This window comes from Pelodiscus sinensis, chromosome 1 (genome assembly GCF_049634645.1).
Source record: "Pelodiscus sinensis isolate JC-2024 chromosome 1, ASM4963464v1, whole genome shotgun sequence".
Classification (NCBI taxonomy): domain Eukaryota; kingdom Metazoa; phylum Chordata; order Testudines; family Trionychidae; genus Pelodiscus; species Pelodiscus sinensis.
Genome location: NC_134711.1, coordinates 34,985,626 through 35,008,731, shown reverse-complemented (window position 1 = coordinate 35,008,731; position 23,106 = coordinate 34,985,626). Strand labels below are relative to the sequence as shown.

General features: G+C 46.3%; 1 long non-coding RNA gene across 2 annotated transcripts in view; it reads right to left on the bottom strand.

The window, feature by feature from the left end:
* Positions 1 to 9,722: 9,722 nt before the first annotated feature.
* Positions 9,723 to 23,106, bottom strand: part of LOC142829204 (uncharacterized) — an 89,089-nt gene continuing 75,705 nt past the window's right edge. For both annotated transcript variants that reach the window (XR_012903619.1, XR_012903618.1), the window contains one exon: positions 9,723 to 10,405. This is a non-coding gene — a long non-coding RNA (uncharacterized LOC142829204). The remainder of the gene's footprint in view (positions 10,406 to 23,106) is intronic.

The following is a 23,106-nucleotide window of genomic DNA, read 5'->3' as shown; positions in this document are numbered from 1 at the left end:
ATCCATGGGCACATCTACACAGCAAGGCAAAAGTAGAATTAAGTTACGCAACTTCAGCTCCATCAATTGCATAGCTGAAGTTGAAAGAGCTGAATTCGGCTTTTGGTGCGGTCTACACAGCAGGAAGTCGAAGGTAGAACACTCTTCCTTCGACTTCCCTTATTCCTCGTAAAATGAGGGTTATGGGAGTCAGAATAAGAAGTCCTCCAGCTCACCATTATTCCAAAACAACACCGCTGTGTAGACATGCCCCATGAGAGTCTCAGATCTTAAGTCAGTATAGTCAGGGTACTGCAGTGTCTGTGTAGACACTGACTGCACTATTTACATTGGCCATTGGCTGGTTTGTCAATGTCTAGGCTCCAGCAAGCCAGGCAGCTAGAGCCTTTCTGCCCCCCAGCTCATCCCTTCCTACTCAGGAAGCTGAGAAGCCCAGAAGGCTGGCCCCCACACCTGGTTGGAAATGGAGATGGGCAAGAAACCTGGGTGGCTGCCCCTTACTTCTGGCTGGGACCAGGGAACAAGCTGGGCTCCTGGTAGGGAGCTGCACAGGGCTGAGATCCCCAGGTTCCCAGTGAGGATGTACACCATTGATAGAAGAAGGGTGGTATAGACATCAGGCACCACAGTGATTACTGAAGGGTCTATTTGAGTCTGTAGTGTAGATATTCTCTAAGGGGGGATGTGATTGAGATCTATAACATTATAACAGGTGGGGAGAAATTGAAGGAGGAAGTGTTATTGACTTCTTCACATAAAACAGGAAATAGGGGTTACTCAAAGAAATTAATAGGCAGCAGGTTTCAAACAAATAAAAAGAAGTACTACTTCACACTACATAATGTCAACCTGTGGAGCTCATTGGCAGGGGATTTTGTAAAGGCCAAAATTAAAACTGGGTTAAAAAAAAGAACTAGATAAGTTCATGGAATACAGACCCATAAATAGCTGAGAGCCCACATTCATGAGACGCAACCCACGCTTTGGGCATCCCCAGCTTCTGACTGCAGGAGCTAGGCGTGCATGACAAAGGATGGATCACTCAATTATTGTCTTTTCTGTTCATTCTCTTTAAAGCACCTGGCATTGGCCACTATCAGAAGCCAGGATACTGGGATAGATGAACCATTAGTCTAACAGAGTATTGCCATTTTTATGTTCTTATCCAAACTGTAAGGCACTTGAGAAATGTCTTGTTGAACAGCTCTACCTGTTCACAAGGGTAGTGTAACCAAGTATTTAATTAGTCATCAATCCATTAAAAATAATCTATGCACAGGGAGGCACTGGAAGAGTTCACTATATAAACTAAAAAGAAAAGAAAATGGAAAATTACTAGGGTACAAATAAAATCCCAACGTATAAATAAGCCTAGATATATAGTAGTTTTTTACTCACATGCACAAAGTTAACTGATTGCCAAGTCTGTGGCCAAGAAAGAATTTTCCCTCAGGACATGTTGCCTTCCTCGAGTGCACTGAGTCAGGAACCATCTGCTTAGATCAGGTGGGCATGCCCACATGATCCATAGCTTGTGATTTCAGGACAGGTTTGGCATTATTGAATATTTTTATTCCTGCTGCTTTCTTCCTAGGTTCTAAACCTTTATTGCCAGGGATTGCCTTAAACATGAGCCAGTTAAAAAATGTTTTTAGACTTTTTTTTAAGCTTGCCACTCTTAAAAAGGGCACACTGCTTCCTGTTGTAGCATAGGCAAAGTATGAGGAAGTTACATGAATGTCTTTGGTTCATAACTTTAATTAAGCCACAATCATGCCAATTTTTCAGACTAATTGGGAATGATGAGGTGTTGGCAGGCCATTATATATTCCATCTCTAGATTTGTAACCCTTTGCAGTCCTAAGGCATTGTGATAAATAATCACTTTCCCGTCAATTTACACTTTTCACTATAGCAAGAAAGAAAACCAAAAATGCATATTTACTTAGTTTAAAAATACATACAACATATGTACACACAACAACAACAGGGCTGCAGTTAGGCACGAGGCAGTGGGAGGAGGAGTTTGGCTGCCAGTAGATGCTGACCATCAGTTAATTTTTCTTTGTGGGTGCTCCAGCCCTGCAGCATCCACAGAGCTGTCACCTACGGTAGTTGAATTTGAACATAACTTTTAGAAAGACGTCTAGACCTCCCTTAATGACTTAGAACTGAATTTGAGAATTTACCACATTCCTAGATAAATTGTCCCCAAAGGTTACTAAGCATCTCCATTTTAAAAGAATAGTTTTCATGTGAGTTGCTAGAAGGAAAACTAATTATTTGGTTTGCACATATGGTCTGCACTAGAAATGCTTCTGGATCCCTGTTGGTGAAAAATATATCTTTGTTGCTTCTCCCGTTTGAGAATATCACTTTATAGACATTTGATTTGCAAGCCTTCAGCTCTGTCTCGAGGCTAGATCATGGCAGGCACACTCTGCCTAGGTTTTTTCTGGGATAGCACCTCCCAAAAGTTCAATTCCGCCTGAACTTCATGATACATGAGATATAAGCAGAAACAGTACCAGAGCACAGGATTATTTGGCATGAAAGTAGTTTTTCCTGGTGATAATAATGTAAATTGCATCCACCTATTGCTTACAAGTACATGAGCTCATTCACTATGTAAAAGAAAAGCTGTTTTAATGGCATCAGTAAGGCGTGTGCATGCCATAACTGGGCAATTATCATTTTATAACGGTAACTTTTCTGTTTTTTTCATCTCATGATTTCTTGTTTGTGTTACTTACACTTGTTGCATCATCTCAAAAGTTAGATCAGGGATTCTTTGGGGACAAGGACCAAGTAAAGCAGTAGCTGTACTGTAATGAAGTAGTTCTGAAGCAGGGCTATGCAGAGGTCTTCCAGTGAGCATGGGCAGCGTGTTGTATGTGCTTGTGGTGCCCATGCTCCACCAATATTTGGAGCTGGGTCTCTCCAGCCCTGCTTGGAGCGGGCCCCGGCCCCCACACGCGTCCTTCCACCCCAGCCCCAGAGCGTTTCTCCTCCGGCCCCAGCCCAGCCCTGTCGTGTGAAACCTTCACTGAGCTCCCCCTTACCAGCTGTTGCTACCATGCGCAGTGTGCTCAAACAGGTGGGCCTGGAGATGCCCGGGAGTGACATAACATCACGGCCCAGGATTTTAAAACTGCTGGGCACTGGGTTGTGGGTTTGGAGTCCAGGGACAGAGTGCAGACTCCGGCCCCACAAAGTGGAAGGCAGAAGGTAGGGGAAGGGGAAGGGCTGGGAGAGGAAGGGGCTGGTGTGGAGGGGGAGAGGAGAGGAGGAAGAAAGGGGAAGGTACCAAAGATACAGGGTACAGGAGAGACAAATGCCAGGGGGCCAAGTGCAGACAATGAGGAAAAGGGCAGGAGGGGAGGTGTCAGTGGGAGGGGGACAGGGTGATGCTGGGAGAGGAGAGGGTAAGGGCATTGTGGGCTGGAGGAGGCGGTGCTGGGAGAAGGCTTGAAAGAAGAGGTTGGCATGAGGAAGGCCGGCATATGTGAGGGCACAGAGGCATGAGGGGAACAGGGGTAGAGGGTGGTGAGGGGGTGGGCATCAGGGAAAAAGAGGGCAAAGAGGGCAGGGACAGTGAGGGAAGGGGGAGGCACCAAGAGGGTGAAGGAGTAAGGGAAGGTGCAGGTGCCAGGGGATTCTGGGGGTGAAGCAGAAGGGCAGACACCTGCAGGAGAGGGACCAGAACCAGAGGAGAGAGGCAGGGCATGTGTGTAGAGGTGTTAGAAGAGGGGATGAGGAGAGGTAGCTCAAATGATCAGAGTGGGGCTACTGGAGGAGTGGGCACAAGGGGGAGAGAAGGGCTGGTGGAGGGAGGCAGGTTGCAGGAGGGCTGAGGGTAGTGAGAAGGGCAGGAGTCAGGACAGCAGAGGAGGATGAGGGGTGGAGGGCAGCAGGTACCAGGGGAGCTGATGGAACAAGGGGAGGAGACATGGCAGCAGAGAGAAAAAGTAGAGATTTATAAAATATTTATTAATAACTTGGGTGCCACAGTGGCACATCCAAACAAGCCACATGAACTCAGTACTGGTGCACAATAGAAAATCCATTCTGCTCATGGGAAGAAGATCTTAGGCTATGTCTACACTTGTGCAAGAAGTCTTGCGGGAGAACACGTCCACACTGCCATATGCGAGCTGTGCTTTTGCATAAAAGCATCCATGGCAGTGTGGACACTCTCTTGCCCAAGATAGCTCCAATGGCCATTTTAACCATAGGGGTTTCTTGTGCAAGAAATCCCTGCCGAGCATCCACACTGCCCTCTTGCACAAGAGAGCTTACACCTGTTAGAAAAGAGCATAGCTCTTGCGCAAGACACCCTCTCCTACCACGCCATACTGTAAATTTCCTTGTGCAAGAGCAGGCGGACAGTGTGGATGCTCTGTGGGTTCTTGCGCAAGAACGGCTGTACTTGCGCAAGAAGCTGTAAGAGTAGACATAGCCTTAGAGAGAACACTTTCCCCAGCCTCTTTGCCCCCGAGCTAATGTCACACACTTTGGGTTAATGCAACTGCAGGATAGTTGCATGGGGGGATATGGTTGGGGGTGGCAAACTAATCCCTGTTGGTAGGAGGATGGTGGGAAAAGCCCTTTGAGAGGAGTGACATGACACCTTTTACTTCTGGTCATGTGTCCATCTTACCCTGAGTGTGTTACTAGCAGAGGCGTGGCTAACAGGGGAGGGGAGAGTCAGGGGGCATGGCTAAGAAGGTCCAGGGGGCGTGGCTAATGGGGGCACCACCAAAAATTATACAAACCTGCCGCCCATGCCAGTGAGTACATCAATTCATTGAGATACTTGTCCAGTTTTATAACAGGCTGCATAAAAAGCCAGCGAAGTCAGTACAAACTAACATTTCATAAGACAATGACTTGTTCATACTGTTCTATAAACTATACACGGAGGCTGTGTCTACATTGGCACCCTTTTCCGGGAAAGGGATGCTAATGAGACACTTCGGAATTGCAAATGCCGTGGGGATTTAAATTTTCCCCGCGGCATTTGCATGAACATGGCTGCCGCTTTTTTCCGGCTCGGGACTTTGCCGGAAAAAAGCACCAGTCTAGACAGGGATCTTTCAGAAAATAAAGCCTTTTCCGGAAGATCCCTTATTCCTGATTTTAAAAGGACCAGCACCTGGAGGCCTGTGAGCCCTGCACCACACTGTCCATGCCTGGATGCTGAAGGATCTGCAGCTCTGCCAGGAGCAGCTTGCTGAGGACCGAGCCATGAACTCTAACCTGCAGGCCCTGCTGCAGAGCATGCTGCCCCGTGCTGGTCCTGCGCCTGCTGCCCCCCAACTACTGTTCCTCCTCCCACTCCTGCCCCCCCGCCACCTCTTCCTCCTCAACCTCCACACTTTCCTCCTCCTCAATGTCCACACCCCCCACCTCAACCTCTGCACCCTCCTCCCCATCCCCCCAGGGACGCCGAAGCCCCCTCCCCTGCAGTGCTGGGAGGTGTTTGGCCCGGCGAGACCCCCAGCCCTGAGTGCTGAGCTTCCCCTCCTCCTTCTTCCCCCTGCTTTCCCCTTCCAGCTCCCTCCTCCCAGTTTTCCCCCTCTCCTCTCTCACCCTCTCTCCTACCCTCTCCCTCCTCCTTTCCCTCGTCTTCCCAGAGATTCATTCCCCCTCCCCAGTTGTGTTAAATAAAGACAGGTTATATTTTTTAAAATACGTGTCTTTTATTTGACATCAGGAAGGGAAGGCTCCGAAAGGGTAAGTGGAAGGATGAGAGGGAGGAATGGGGCACAAGCCCCCAGTGGGGCAGAGCAGGGAGACTGTTAGCGCTCCTCAGGGTGGAAGCTCTCCCGCAGGGCCCTCTGGATCCTGACAGCCCCTTGATGGTCCTCCCGGATGGCAGCCTGCAGACAGTGCAGCCAGGCTGCTGGCAACGTGTCCACGAGACACAGCAGAGTCCCTGGGGGCAGGTCTGGTTCCGTGTTGCAGAGTGCAGTGGTGTCCTGAGTGAGGGCAAGCAGAGCACTCTGAGACACAAATGTTTTGCTGTCCTTCAGTGAGGTAGACCAGCAAGCAGAGAAACCTGAGAACTGTCTGTCCCGGATGGGGGTAGGGTCCCTTTAAGCACAGACCTCGGCTAGCCTGAGGCAGCAGCCCCACACACTAAGTCCGACCCTCATGCACTTTTGGCACTGGTTCTGGCCAGCCTTACCTTCCATTCAGGGTCCACTCAATATGAGCGCGCTGTTTCGATTTAGAAAAATGCTATTTCGAAATAGTTTTTGAGTCTAGATGCATTTTTTCAAATTAGCTTATTTTGAATTAACTAATTCAAAATAAGTTCATTCGAAATAGCGCTGTAGTGTAGACATACCCACAGTGAGGTGAAATCTTGTAGGTACCCAAGACAAATCTGACTCATGAAAGGGGTGCAGTAATCTGGAAAGGTTGAGAGCCCCTGATGTAAACCATTTACACATGAGCAGCAGGCTGTGCCTCACCAAGCCCCCACGTAAGCATGCCTGCTGCAGAGACTAGGGTGGTTGGTGCTGGGCAATGATGCCTGATGAGCAGCCTGGGGCTGGGGTGCAACAACTGCACTGCCTGGCTGCTCAAAGCCAGGGGATGGGGTCAGGGTCATTGTAACTATGCTGCCCAGCTGCCCAAGCACTCAGACTGAAGTCTGTCCAGGACCCCGGGGAGCGGGGCGCTGTGACCACACCACCTGACTGCCTGACTGAGAACCAGGGCTGGGGTGGTGGTGACCACACTGCTCAGGGACTGAGGGCACTGATGCTGTGGTACACCATTGGGGCTGGAGCCTCGCCCCTTCAACTGGGGCTGAGGCTAGAGGTCAGGGTAGGGCTACTTTAGTTTCCTGCAGGGAAAGGAGAGCAAAAGGGAGGAGGGTAGAAGGGCAGGAGTGGGGCCTCGGGCACAAGGGGAGAGACTGGGGGGCCAGGATCCCTGGGCAGCTGGATCACCAGCTGCAGCTGCAGCTGCCCATGCATTTATCACACTTTCAGTGATGATATGAATAAAATCATCTTAGCATAGGACTTGCAAACACACTAAACATTGGCGTAACTCTGTTGTTCCAACTGAAGTCAATAGGCATTTCCAAGTTTCACACAATGCGAGCGAAAGTAGGCAAAAGCAAATGCTTCGAAAAATCCCAACCGACACGTGTGGGTTCTAATAAGACCAGGTTAGTAGATATTTATACCTAAGCACTTTTCCTTATTCAGTGGACTTTAATCACAGACTCATTTTACATGCAGTGGGAAAGGCACTTTCACAGTCTAGTTTGCTCACTACTACTTTGCTCCCGTGCTCCTGCAGTTGATCATTTCTAGGTAATAGAGCTTTTGCAAACCAAGAGGGTTTTTAGAGTTCATTAAGCTGCTTGTATCTCATTGCTCACTCTCATGTTGTTTTCAGGCGGTGGTGTGGTCGGGTGGCATCCACAAGGGACTTGGCAGCAGAAGGTCAAAGTTTGAAGAGAGGAGAGCAATTGAATCACTCCCTGTTCCACTGTGGATAAATGCTTACTAGCAATTAGGCTTGAGACCAAGTGAGAACAAATCTATAGGTTAGAGCACCCATCAGAGAGGTAGGAGACCTACAGTTCAGTCCTCCTGCTCCAGTCCCTTGAATTATTTATCCATAGTGAAACAACTTCACCAGGACTATGTGCAGTAAGCGAAGGCAAGCCCTCAGCCCCACCCCCAACCCCGACTCTTCTGCTGAGGCCCTTCCACTAAAGGAGCCAAGACGCCTTCCCACCCCTCCCACCATGCGGAGGCAAGGAAGCACGCAACTTGTGTGCATCCCTCACCACCACGGGGAGGGGAAGTGTTGGGAAGGGAGGAGGGCGGGCAGGTGCACAGCTCCATCCTCCCTAGCCTTGGAGCATGGGGAGGGCAGGTGCTGGGGGCAGCGACATGCCACCCCCAGAATGCCTACAGCAGGCATTCTGGGGGTGGAGTGTGGGCGGGGCCCGGCTGACAGTTTGGAAAGGCAGAGCCTTCCCACAGCTAGCATACTGGCTGCCCGTGAGCAGGAATGAATGAGGGAGCCCCAATACCATAGCTCAGTGGTTACTGCACTTTCCTGAGAGGTGCAGAAACCCCATTCAAATCTTCTCCCTCCCCCACCTCTGGCTATCCTAAAATCCAAGTGACCACTAGACTTAAAGTGACAAGGAGGACACCACCACTCCTCTTCCTCCAGTCATATTGTAAGAAGCACTTAATTCATTCCCACAAGAAACCTCTGAGGCGCCTGAGCTGGCTGGCTCTGGTTTATGGATCATCAGGCAGAGACATGCTCTCCCTTCACAAGTAGGACTCAGGTACCTACCTTATGTTCCTATTGCAACATTGAGCATCATGGCACTTAGAAAATCAGAAGAACAACACTGCGACCCACAAAGCCTAAGTTCGGGGAGAGACAGGCCTTTTTAAAATGGGCCCCAGAAAAAGCAAGCATGGTAGGAAGGCAATCACCTAAACTAGCCAGTGGGACATGCCATCTACTGGGTTGTGTGCTAAGTCGCAACTCCAGTGTGTTCCAGAAGCTGCACACTGGAACTTTTTTCCCCGACTGCACCATCAGGATTGGGAATGTGGACATGCCCATGTGCATGGTGGGGGATGCAGCCCACCCTCTCTTGCTCATTAAGCCCTGCGCCAGCCACCTTAACCACTCTAGTGAACAGTTCAGTGCCAGCATACTTGTCAAGGGTGCCTTCAGGCATCTTCTGAAGGCACGGCTCAGATGCCTCCTCACCCAGCTGGATGTCAGAGAGCAAAACATCCCACACATGGTGGCTATGTGTTGTGTGCTCCACAATATTTGTAAGCAGAAGGGGAGGGGGCATTCCTGCCAGGGTGGGGGCAAAGGCTGACTGCATTAGCAGGGCCTTCAAACAGCTGTGCACAACTGCCATCCAGCAGGCCCATCAAGGGGCCATGCACATCCAGGAGGCCTGAAGGAGAATTTTTCACAAGAACCCCAGTGATACTCTCCCCAGGGCCTCCCCACTAAGGGCCTGTGCATCTCTCCTCACTGCCTTTCCTCTCACACCTGTCCCTTTCCCCCTTCCCCTGTAGAGACAATACAACAGATATTTTATTGAAAAAATAAACTCTTTTTTTATTTGGGGTCAATTGCTCCCTGGGAGCAGTGGAGGGTTGGCTGGGAGCAGCAGACTGGAACATTTTGGGCAATATGCATGGCAGTAGCAGCTGCTGGTTGGCTCAGGGCTGTTAAGGCCTCTTGCATGTCGCAAACCCTTTCCCCTGAGGCTGCAGTTTTGAGGGTTCCAGGGGAAAAGGAGACTGTAGAGTATGGCTGGGTATGTCTACACTACCCCGCTAGTTCGAACTAGGGGGGTAATGTAGGCATACCGAACTTGCTAATGAAGCCCGGGATTTGAATTTCCCGGGCTTCATTAGCATAAAGCCGGCGCCGCCATTTTTAAAAGCCGGCTAGTGCGAACCCCGTGCCGCACGGCTACACGCGGCACGGGCTAGATAGTTCGAACTACGTAGCCATTCCAAACTATCTGTACTCCTCGTGGAACGATAGTTCGGAATGGCTATGTAGTTCGAACTATCTAGCCCGTGCTGCGTGTAGCCGCGCGGCACGGGGTTCGCACTAGCCGGCTTTTAAAAATGGCGGCGCCGGCTTTATTCTAATGAAGCCCGGGAAATTCAAATCCCAGGCTTCATTAGCAAGTGCGGTATGCATACATTACCCCGCTAGTTCGAACTAGGGGGGTAGTGTAGACATACCCGCTGAGTGTAGACAGAGCGGTCAGCAGGGCACCTTAGGAAGGGCTGGAGACCCCCTATTTTGAAATAACTGCAGCTGCCCTGTCTACACAGCCCCTATTTCAAAATAGCTATTGCAAAGGCAGTATTCCTCGTACAATGAGGTTTACAAATGCCGAAATAAGCCACCCGTTATTTCAAAATTATTTCAAAATAACACAATTGCTGTGTAGATGCTCGCATAGTTATTTTGGAATAATAGCCATTATTCTGAATTAATGTTGCTATATAGACACACCCTTGGAGTTCTGTTTTCTGTCTTATGACCAGTATTTGTGGTTTCATAGAGAGTCAGCAGGGAACGCACAAGAAATTGCTCCTCTTGGGCAATAGCTGGGATGGCACTGCAAAGGGACCAGGAGGAGGCAGGGCTGTAGTATATTCTGCTTTCCATGTCAACATGCAAAAAAGGCTAAGTACCCAAAGGAGCAGGCTGCACAGTCTTGCTGTGTCCTGTTTTTCACAGGGTCAGTTGTAAACAAATGCAGGACAGTAGCTATTTGCCATGATTTGGCGCTTAGACTTGCTTGTTATTAATTTTTCTTCTTTCTCATTTTATGACGAGAAGTTAAATGTAGAATTCTTCTATTCTGCAAAAGATGAACAAATACAAATGAACATCATAGTATTATTTGTTTTCTGTTCTTGAATTTTGGCTTCTGTTTTATTTCTTTTCAAAGCTGGCAAGTCATGCACCGAAGATGGTGAGAACCATCTTTAAAACTGTCACCCTCTCGCAATTTTCCTTCTGTTGTTAAACCCATCATTTTTAGGATTATTTTTCATAACAAGGCTAAACTATGGATCTTTTTGGCGATATTTTGGAAATAAAATACATTCAGAAATGCACAAGACATAAAGTTTCATAATAATAAAAATGTCCTGATAGAAATTAAGCTGAGGACTCTGGTTTTATTGTCTATTGCCCTTTTAATATAGCCTCAATTATCTCACCTACTACTGAATTAATCTCTTATCCTATCCTTGTGCAACACATAATTTTTTTTACCTGTCACTCAGCAATCCAGAGTGGAGGCTTACATGTCTAGCACACACTACATTGTGCCTTGTTAACACCACTTGATTGCAATTCATTAGAAAACACTGGGTCAGAGCCTCATCTGGTAAAAATCAACGTAGTTCTATGGAGGTTGGTGGAAGCACTACTGCTTACTCATGCTGGAGATCTGGCTCTTGGATTCTTATTTTACCTTTGGATAACTAGTGAAAAAACACTGGGCTTTGTGGTAGATACTGTGAAGTGCCAAGCACCTCTCAAGAGCTCTCTTAACACAAAGTGGAGGCACTTAGCAACTCTAGAGGAGGAGGACTGGGAATTGAAGTATTGTACATCTTTGTTAAAAGTTTAGTAAAATGAAGGCATGTTCCATGGTGCATTTAATTGTGTATTGGGAGGGCTGGGGAAGGAGGAAAGAATCAGCGTGCAGTGAAAGCACAGAGAAAACAGGTCACCCAGATTCTGCCTGGAAAAAAAAGGAGCAACTCACCAGGTCTTCCATGACCTACATAAAGAAAGGGCATATGAGAAGTGGCCCAGGGATGCTGTGTGTTAGAGATCACATGACTTTTGCAGCCCACTTCGAAAAAACTGAATGAAAAATAAGAAACTACAAGATAGTCTACTATATACAAAAAAACCTGTGTTAATGTAAGACCAATCTGAACTCTTCCTTTTTGCTTTCATGCATTAAAGCAGGGATAGGGACCTGTTTTTGGGTCGGAGACTGCTGACCCACAGAAAAATCAGTTGGGTGATAAGCAACAAAACAAAACAAAACAAAACAAAATCCTTCACTGACATGGCTCCCAACTGAGAAGAAGAGAAACTCTCCCCACATTCCCCTCACATTCCAGAGCCTTGGGGGACCCAGACTAGTAGATTTTGTGTGCTCCAGCCCTGTGGGGAGATGGCAGAGATGAGGAAGGGGGCGAGTACCAGCACAGACTCCAAAATCCTGAGGAAGAGCGCTGAACCTCAAGGGCCAGATCCAGGGAAGCCAGGGGCCACATTCGGCCCCTGGGCTTTAGGTTCCCCACCCCTGCATTAAAGCATTGTATTGTTCATAAAACATATATGGAGCAAAACAAGATGTTATGTTCATACGCTTGTGCTTCTCATTCCTGTATATACACTGATCTTACATGGACACCTGTGACTTGATAACTGTCATTATGCTGTACAATTATTCCAAAGAACTTTATGGGGCACTAAGGATAAGACTTGGCTCTCTTATAAGGATAAGACTATGTCTACACTGCAGCGCCATTTCGGGATACCATAATAGCTATCCTGCGTCTTAATAGTAAGCCCATTTGTTATTTCAGGCTCACTATTCCGACATCCCTGTAAACTTCATTCCATGAGGAGTAAGGGACGTTTCGGAATAGTGGATTATTTTGAAATAAGATCAAAATGAGACATGCAATTTGCATAGCTCAAATTGCGTATCTTCTTTTGAGCTACAATGCAGTGTAGACGCACCTTGACTACAAAAGCAAAGAGACTACAGAGCTATATTTAAAGTGCTTCTTCGTGTATGTTTCTTTACAGAACTCTACTGGCAGTAGCTACTGGCTCTGGTCAATCAGAGGAAACTAGAGCCCTCATCCTGCAAGCTGCTCTGCATGGGCAAATTCTTACGTGCCACTCAAATCCATAGGATGGGAATAGGAGCCTAATCTCATGGACCAGGTAGTAGAAATAGGGCTGAAACTTGGTTCTTGGCTCAACATTTCCAAACAGGAGTTTCCATTTTCTGATCTAACTATCCACTTCTTCATGGGGTAGAGGGAGATGGAGCCCCCATTTGGGGAGACTAGCCCCAAGTTCTGCCCCTTCCACCTGCACCCTCCTGAAGCCAGAGCCCTGAGCCTTCCCCTGCAGCCAGAGAAATGACTCCCCTACACACACAGCCCCGAGGACCCTTGAGTACTCCCTTATGCTGCAGGAGCCCCGGACTGGCTGGAGCATTGAATCCTCAACAGCCAGAGAAGCTCTGGGCCAGTAGCAGCTGCACCATGCTTCACTCCCAGACCCTAAGTCACACCACAGGAAGAGCATCTCTTCCCAGAGAAATACCTGAGCTTTGATACACTCCATGCAGGTTCTGAGGCTGTTGAGGAGATGGAGGTATCTCCAAGGAGATTACTGATGAACCCAGTATGCTGAATAGCACATATCACCTCCCCAGCTGCCCCAGAACCTGCACAGAGCATAATGAAGCAAAAACTTCTGATACCAAACCTGCAACTGGACATGCAGTGGCTGCAGCTGCAACAGGGTAGCCAGCCAATTACACCTGCCACCCATGTATGTCTTGTTTTATTCACGGCTATTGACAGCATGCTCTTTAGGTCACTTATTCTCACAAAAGGGGTTCAAGTAGGGTTCACTTTTAAAGGATTAAAAGTGAAAGCCCCAGACTTTACCCGGTGGTCTCAGGCATTTAGTCATGGGAGAGTCCCCTCCAGCTCTAAAGGTTTTTCTGCTTTCTGATGGAAAGACTAATTCCTTTCAAGAGATTGGTTTCTCACGAGTAAGAATCCTTTATTGTTTGATATTTATTCACCCACTCATGCATGTTACACTGCAACAGATACTGTGGCCTACCATTTCGTAAATAATGTATAAATTGGTGTGTGTGCAGTATTGCCAGCCCAAGGGTTCCAATGCCCTGAGTTGTAGTACCATAGGAGCCCTAGAGTTCAGACATATTCTGGAAGAGTAAGTCTAATTTTTCAAGGCCTACAAAGACCCCTGCAAGAACTAAAAGAGAGATTATTGAGTGAATGGGAATGGCATGAGGGGAAATCAAGATGCCCACTGGGAATTTACCTGGAAACAAAAAAGGTGGGGGGTTAATTAAGTTAGATCACTCAAGTGAGCCAATATAATCTGAAAATCCATTTGTGCCTAAGGTTTTATCTAGCATAGGAATTTAAGAGTTATGCTAACAAACTTTAACTAACATTTTAAAATTCTAGCATAGACAAGGAACACTACCTGTAGCATCTGTTAAACTGTTCAAATAAGGCCCAAAGAACTCATAAGTCAAAATAAATAAACTTCTTCGTAGAAGACTTATTATGGAAGCAGTCAACAATATTTCTTCCTTAATACGAGAAGATGGGGGTGCCATCCTTGAGCCAATAGATACAATCAATTTAAGCAATTCTATCAAGCTTTCATAATAATCAGAAAATCAGTTTGATTAATGAATTTGATCATTTTGTTGAAGGCCTATCTTTTAATCCTCCAACTTCAGAACAAGTTCAGTGAAAGCTTGCTCCATAAACACTGCAAGAGATTAGACAGATTATACAAGGCCCATTGGATGGATGCTTTTCTAGCAGATTTCTACACAACATTTCGTAATGAACTATCTTCTACTCTTTCAAAGGTCTTCACTAAAACACCGCAAAAAGAACCAGTCTCATACTATAAGAACTTCTTTAATTACTTTATTATTAAAGAACAAAGATGGATGCAACTGAGGCAACTTTTGTCTCATATTTCTATTAAACACAGATTGCAAAATAATTGTAAACATTAATATGACTGACTGCCATCCTCCCATCAATTATACATGCAGATCAGTTTGGTTTCATTAAAGGAAGATTAGCTGCTGATAATATGAGAAAAATCACTCACTTAATCCAGCAAGCTCAGATATCTGATGTTCCCTCTATAGTTTATCTCTCGATGCAGAGAGTCTTTGATAGGGCTGAAAGGCATTATCTGATGATTGTCCTAAAAAAAACTGGATTTGGACCAATATTCCTGAATTGGGTCAATGTATTATACAACTCTCTCCTCACTTCAGTATCAACTAATGAAATTATTTCTCCCACATTTCAACTAGAAACAGGGACATAACAGGGCTCTCCCCTCTTGCTCCTCCCTTTTTAATACGGCTCTAGAACAGTGGTCACCAACCAGTAGATTGGAATCTACTAGTAGATCGTGGAGCCTCTGACAGGAGATCCTGACTGGTTTGGGCAGGAAGCTATCAAGTGCCTCTTCAGTTGCCCCTCCACCCACTGTCATGCTGCTCCTGCCCTCTACCTAGGAGCTGCCCCCCGGGAGCCTCCTGCTGCTGTGCACGGTATGGGAGAGAGAAGGGGGGACATTGATGTCAGGGTGTTCGTCCTTCCCCCACTTCTGTATCCTATCATCACACAGAGAGAAGGGGATGGAGAGAGCTTGGCAAAGCAAATCTCTGTCCTCTCACACACTGTGTGTGTGTCTGTCATACTCACAAGTACACACTGTTCTTTACTCTCATCTCCTGACCCAACACACATGTGGAGGGTTGTTGTTACCTCTGTTACTGCTTGCAAAATGGATTATTTTTGGTTTCTGACTGGTTTGTGCATTTCATAATTTTCATTTCTCTCTTACGCTTAAATTTAATTCTTTGAGTAGTGAGTTCTGAAACCCTAACCTGTCATGGCTGGAATACTTATCCCTGTGGTAATTGCTGCTCCTGGAAGTGGACCCACTGCTCCACCACCTGATAGCTATCTCAGTTAAACGGTGCCCAGACAGATCCTGCTTCCTGAATCCCTGTGTCAGCCCTGAACCCCTCCTACATCCAACTTCATGTCCCAGACATGAGTCCCCCTGCACCCAAATTCCTTCCCAGAGCTTGCACCCTGAAACTCCTCCTAGACACCAATCCCTTGCCCTGGGCTAAGCCTGGAGCCCCTCCCACACTCCAAACTCCTTGGCCCAAGACCAGAGCCTGCACCCCAACTCCCTACCCCAGTCTGGTGAAAGTGAGTGAGGATGGGGGAAGAAGGGAGATGGAGTGAGCAGACCGAGGCCTTGGAGAAGGGATGGAGCAGGGGCAGGGCCTCAAAGAAGGGGTAGGAAGGAAGTGGGGTAGGGGTATTTGGGTTTGAGATGGAAACTTCTGTTTAATAGCATCTTGAGATACTAGCATTGGTGAACTGGCTGTTGGAACAGGCTAACCACTGGTCCCTTCCCTTCTGCCCAAGATCCTGTCCCTCCTACTCCCCTTTGACCCCCTTCTCCTGCCTATAGCACCCCACCACTGCTATTGACCTTCCTGTCCCAGGGCCTCCAACCCCAGTCCCCTCAACCCCAGCCCTGCATCATGGGATTATCAGTACTGCTGCAGCCCCCCAGATCCCAGTCCTACAGCATGTCCCCACAAGGCCCCTGACCCCAGCCCTAAAACAGACACCAGCTAGCTCAGGCCTCTCCACTCCCAGGCTGCAGGCCATCTTGTCCCAGCCATGATGGGAACTCACCCTTGGGGTGGAGCATGGGTGGGACCATGCCAGGCCATTTAGAACATAAAAATATTAGAGCAGCTGTACTGGGTCAGACCAAAGGTCCATCTCGCCCAGTAAACAACTGCTCCGGGGCCAGCCATTCAAAAGGTGTGTGCTCCAGGCAGTGCTGAGGGCTGAGGGGATGTGCTTCCAGCCGGGCGGCACTGAGGCCTGGCTGCCCCCAGCCCTGCTCCTTCCTTCCGGCAAGGAGTTCCACAGGTTGACTGTGCGCTGTGTGAAGAAAAACTTCCTTTTGTTTGTTTTAAACCTTCTGCCCATTAATTTCATTTGGTGATCCCTAGTTCTTTTATTGTGGGAATAAGTAAATAACTTTTCCTCATTCACCTTTTCCAGACCAGTCATGATTTTACAGACTTCTATCATATCCCCCCTTAATCTCCTCTTCTTTAAACTGAAAAGTCCAAGTCTTTTTAATCTGTCTTCATATGGGACCCATTCAAAACCTCTAATCATTGTTGCCCTCTTCTCAACCTTTTCTGAACCTTTTCCAATGCCAATATATCTTTTTTGAGATGAGGCGATCATATCTTTACACAGCATTCAAGATGTGGGCCTACCATGGTTTTATATAGAGGCAATAATCATAGAATCATAGAATCATATAATAATAGGACTGGAAGGGACCTCAAGAGGTCATCGAGTCTAGCCCCCCGCCCTCAAGGCAGGACCAAGCTCCGTCTACACCATCCCTGACAGATGTCTATCTAACCTGTTCTTAAATATCTCCAGAGAGGGAGATTCCACCACCTCCCTTGGCAATTTATTCCAATATTTGACCACCCTGACAGTTAGGAATTTTTTCCTAATGTCCAATCTAAACCTCCCCTGCTGCACTTGAAGCCCATTACTCCTTGTCCTGTCCTCAGAAACCAAGAGGAACAAATTTTCTCCTTCCTCCTTGTGACACCCTTTTAGATATTTGAAAACCACTATCATGTCCCCCCTTAATCTTCTTTTTTCCAAACTAAACAAGCCCAGTTCATGAAGCCTGGCTTCATAGGTCATGTTCTCTAGACCTTTAATCATTCTTGTCGCTCTTCTCTGTACCCTTTCCAATTTCTCCACATCTTTCTTGAAATGTGGTGCCCAGAACTGGACACAGTACTCCAGCTGAGGCCTAACTAGTGCAGAGTAGAGCGGCAGAATGACTTCACGAGTTTTGCTTACAACACACCTGTTGATACAACCTAGAATCATATTTGCTTTTTTTGCAACAGCGTCACACTGTTGACTCATATTCAACTTGTGGTCCACTATGACCCCTAGATCCCTTTCCGCCATGGTCCTTCCTAGACAGTCGCTTCCCATCTTGTATGTATGGAACTGATTGTTCCTTCCTAAGTGGAGCACTTTGCATTTGTCTTTATTAAACCTCATCCTGTTTACCTCTGACCATTTCTCTAACTTGCTAAGGTCATTTTGAATTATGTCCCTATCCTCCAAAGAAGTTGCAACCCCACCCAGTTTGGTATCATCTGCAAACTTAATAAGCGTACTCTCTATCCCAATATCTACATCATTGATGAAGATATTGAACAGTACGGGTCCCAAAACAGACCCTTGAGGAACTCCACTTGTTATCCCTTTTCAGCAGGATTTAGAACCATTAACAACAACTCTCTGACTATGGTTATCCAGCCAATTATGCACCCACCTTATCGTGGCCCTATCTAAGTTATATTTGCCTAGTTTATCAATAAGAATATCATGCGAGACCGTATCAAATGCCTTACTAAAGTCTAGGTATATGACATCCACCGCTTCTCCCTTATCCACAAGGCTCGTTATCCTATCAAAGAAAGCTATCAGATTAGTTTGGCATGACTTGTTCTTCACAAATCCATGCTGGCTATTCCCTATCACTTTATTACCTTCCAAGTGTTTGCATATGATTTCCTTAATTACCTGCTCCATTATCTTCCCTGGGACAGACGTTAAACTGACCGGTCTGTAGTTTCCTGGGTTGCTCTTATTCCCCTTTTTATAGATGGGCACAATATTTGCCCTTTTCCAGTCTTCTGGAATCTCCCCTGTCTGCCATGATTTTTCAAAAATCATAGCTAAAGGCTCAGATACCTCCTCTATCAGCTCCTTGATATTTTCTGTCTTATTCTCTATCCCTTTTTTAATGACTCCTAACATTCCATTTGTTTTTTGTCTGCCACTGAGTGAATGTTTTCAGAGAACTAGCCACGGTGACTCCAAGATCTCTCTCCTGAGTAGTTGTAGCTAAATTAGTCCCCATCATATTGTATATATAGTTGGGATTGCACTGGCTCCCACTGCTGTGGAGTGTCAGGGGTGGGGGGAACCCCTGCTGCTGTGCTGCTGCCCTGTGCCAGGCCCCTCGGATAATGCCCAGGCTTATATTGCTCAGGGGGAAAGGGGCTTCAGGCAAGGGGTGCAATGGCGGTGGAAGGGGGGAGAGCAGGGGTGAGATTGGGGAAAAGCTGGAGGTGGGGGCAGGGTGGGGGGCAGAGCAGAGTCAGGGCAGGGCCTTCAGTGGTGGGAGAGGGTTGCCCCGGGTCCTATGTCTGAGGCATTGGGGGGAGGTTACTCCAAGCCCTGCGCTCAGCCTAGGGACAGCCCTGTTGGGAGGGACAGAGTGACCAATTGGGGCTGCCCCAGGACAGGCACCAGGAGGAGCATTGGGCCACGGAGAAAGTTATTGGCATGGAACATGAGCAGGAGCATCCAAGACTCACCACTGGACTGAAAGTTTGCCCAGGACTCCTGAACTCTGCTTGGTGTCTTCCCCTCTAGACTGTGGTGATACCGAGGGCCCTTGTGTTGCATGCAACCCTGCTTTACTATTCCTCCTGTTGTTTTTCTCCTTTTATACCTCTGTAAATATAATATTTCCATTCCCCATATTCATTGTACTCTGTCAATGTGGCTGTGACCATTTAACCAAGGTCTATACTATCCCCAGAAGTTTGGCTTAAGCAACTCCAGCTATGTAAATAATGTAGCTGGAGTTAATGTACCTTAAGCTGGACTTGGTCCCATCTCCACAGTAGGAGGTCGACGGGAGTGGTGTGACCTGAGAGTGCCCTGAGCATTCGATTTAGTGGATCCTTACTAGACCTGCTAAATTAAATACCAGAAGATCGATTTAGTATAAGTATAAATATGGCCTTAGTGGGTTTGGAAAAATTGCTTCTGTGTAGCATTGCAGAAAACAGGGGTTCTGAAACTGTAGGGACTTTCCCTGCTGCATTCTTGTGCATGCCTTTTCTTGGACAGAGCTACCTACAGAGCATACTCCATCTTGGCCAAGAAGGCACTAAAATTACAGTGTAACAATCATATGATGAGACTATGTTATTTCTGTTTTCCCCTCACACAGACAAAAATGGTTTTTGATCACCTCTGTCTTTTCTGTAGTTTTACTAATAATTCTATCAGTTCCATCTAGCAATGGACTAGTTAATATTGTCAGGTATTAGTCTTGCTCCTAATATATTTTTAAAACTTCCTTCTTATTGTCCCTAACTCTGTGGGCCATAGATTTCTCTTTGTGTCCCATTGCTTCCCTTACAGGGTTGCCAAGTGTCTGGTTTTGAACCAGACAGTCCAGGATTTGAGCCTTCTGTTCGGGAAATAAATTGAGAAAATATAAATGAGAAAATATAAATGAACGATATTTTCTAAATAAGATGTAATGTAGATTGTGACGTAATGTCAAGTGTGTCCAGTATTTTTGTTGAAACCATCTGGCAACCCTATTCCCTTAACAATTTTCTATAATTCCTAACTTACTTATAGTCATTACTATCAAATTCTCCTTTCTTTCATTTTTATATATTATTTTTATAGCTGCATTCACCTGCCATCTAAACCAATACAAGTCATTGTATTGACTAGCAGCGCTTTAGCCCTCAGTTATGAGATAGCTAGAGATAGTAGCTAGGTTGACAGAAGCATATTTCCATCATCCTATTTGCAGCTACACTGGAGGTTAGGTTGGCATAGCTGCAGCACTCAGAAGTGGGGATTTTTTCAACCCTGAGTGCTGTAGCTATGTTGTCCTAAATTGTAGGTACAGATTAGGCCTGAGACTAATTAAACTGGTTGCTCATAAGCAGTGTTCCCTCTATTTTTTTTCACCTCTGAGCAGAATGAATTTTCTTATGTGCACTAATGTGGAGGTGATGCGAGGCACATCACCTTCGTATTGGTTGTACATAACAAAATACATGTGGTGGGCGTGGGGCCAAGGGAGTTGGAGTGTGGGAGGGGGTTCAGGAGTGGGGCAGAGTGTTGGGATGCAGGAGTGTGAGGGCTCAGGCTGGGGATGTAGACTCTAGGGGGGGCCTGGGGTTGAAGGGCTCAGGGCAGTACAAGGGTTGGGGCTGGGAGTTCAGGCTCTGGGGTGAGGCTGAAGGTGAATGGTTTGAGGTGCAGGGGGAGCTCCAGGTTTGGGGAGGAGCTCAGGACTGGGGGTTAGAGTGCAAGGGGGGATGGTTCAGCATTGGGGTGCAGCCAAGGCTGAGGGCTTTGGGAGGCAGAAGGGAGCTCGGGGTGGGGTGGGAGCTCAAGGTGGGGCAGAGTGTTGGGGCTTGGGCTTACCTGTGCAGCTCCTTGCTGGAGATGGCAAGGGAGGAGCTTCTCCCCTGGCTATGGCAGCTCCATGCTGCGGACAGCAGGGAGGGGCTCCCCTCTGCCAGCAGTGGCAGCTCTGTGCTGGGGCCAGCTGCTTCAGGACTTGGGAAGAGATATCTCTTCCTGCTGCTGCCCTGAGCTCCTCCATCAGGCTTACTGGGAAGCTATGCGGCTGCTCAGCTTTGGGGAACCTAGCTTCCAACAACAAATTAGCTGAGAAACAAAGATCACAAATTTAAATGGGCATCTCCATTAGTTGATCTTAGCAGGTAGATTATGTGGCCATAGAAATTCTTCTCCAAATATGAGTGTACGTCATTTCAAAGTATCAAAATATTTGGAAATTATTTTGGGGTCATTATAATCTCTAGCTACATTGTTTCTGTTATCCAGATGACTAAATCATAAATGCATGCTAAATCCCAATTTAGTCTTGGCTTTGTCTTCTCTGTACATGCTGTATGTGTCACAGTTAGCTACTGTTGATGATTTAATATCAATATGACAAATGAATCATCCACTGAATCACTTCAGAGTTTGTCTCTGAACTGTTTTAAGAATCATTACAATGCTGTTACTCTGCAAGTCAGTTCCCAGTAAACTGAAATTTCTAAACTATAATCTGTTAAATTATGTTCAAATGCCACTGGATATGTACTGTATGCTAATTTGATACTCCAATATCCTTACTCCTCTTGTTTTCTCCTTCCTCTATGATATGATTTCAACTATGGTTCCTGTATAAATTAAGACTGAAAACTCCTCAAGGCTGGGGCCTTGTCTTGTTGTATCTGTGAAGCATTATCCAGACCTGTGGTCCTACATGTATAATAATCAAATATAGGTGTTTCAGTCATAATTTTTGGCAACAAAACTGAAAGATGAAACAAGGATAATGCCCCATCCAAATTCTCACAACTCTCTATGGTCTCCTGAAGCTGTGACTGCTTGCCCTAGGAACTATAAAAGCTAAAATTAGGATGGGTCTCTTCCTATTAGTACAAATTTAAAACGGAACAGTCCGATAATTTGAAAAAGAAAGAATAAAGAAGTCTAAAGCTCTGACTGTGTTATACTACAAGCCATGATGTCACAATCAACCTTGAATCTGGACAGGTCTTCATTCACCAATGATGGTTTTGCCTACCAAGTTTTACCAAAAGTGATGCCGAAAGGCAAATGAATGTTTCCCAATACAGACACCATGTGTAAGAGGGGGGCCATCATGATTTACAACTCACTGGGGCCTCACAAAATCCATCCATCCTGGCCTCAGTGAAAGCCTCACGTGCCTCCGGGCTTTCTCTTAGCTCCCTACCCTTGTGTGGGACAGTGGCCACAGCACCACTCTCCTGGGCCTTCCTCTTGTTCCTGAATCTCCTTCCCTCACCACTGGGACCTCTCTTTAGTCTCTCTGGGTATGTCTACACTACAGCACTATTTCGAATTAACATATTTCGAATTAGTTAGTTCGAAATAAGCTAATTCGAAATAACGCATCTAGACCCAAAAACTAATTCAAAATAGCATTTTGCTATTTTGAAATAGCGCATCCACACTGATTGGACACTGGGTCGCATTTAAGGGCAGCTGAAACCGGCTCCAGCAGGACATCAGGTCAGCCAAACTTAGTTCGAAATAGCGGTTTATATGTGTAGACAGCTATTAAAGTTAATTTGAAATAATGTCTGTTATTTCGAATTGACTCTGTAGTGTAGACATATCCTCTCCCTCTCTCTCTCCCTCAGACAGAAAAAGTCCCATATTAGTTCTCTGCGCACCTTTTGTAACCTACTCACAGGCCTCACCAAGTCTGATTCACCCAGCCCCAGCCACTCTGATCTGCTGGCTTCTCTTGAGGAGACAGGTGCCTTCTCTTAAGCCAAGAGTCAGCTAATTAGTAGCAGACACACTAGCCTCTCCATTAAAGATGCAGTTTTCCATGAAAGACGTAATCTCGCCAAAAAATCAAGGCATATCACAGGAATGTGACAATTTTGATAAGATCCAATGGGAAAAATCTAAACAAAATGTGTCCACATTGTCAAAATTAAATGCTTTACTTTGCTTTTGTTGTGACTTAAAAAAATGCTTTTAATACCTGTTATAGTTATTATGTAGATAATAAACTTGAAATGAATCAAGAGTTAAAACAAAAACAAACATTAGAGCATTATCAAAACAGAACAGTTCCAAGGTCCCAAATATAAATGTTTTGTCTTTTCTCTCCCCATTGGAACTAAAAAATTTGGGATACTAACATTTCCCTCAAAGCAGATATTCCAGTTTCCATTCAGTTCTACTAGGGGAATACTTGAGGGAATCAATATGATTTTATTCAGCA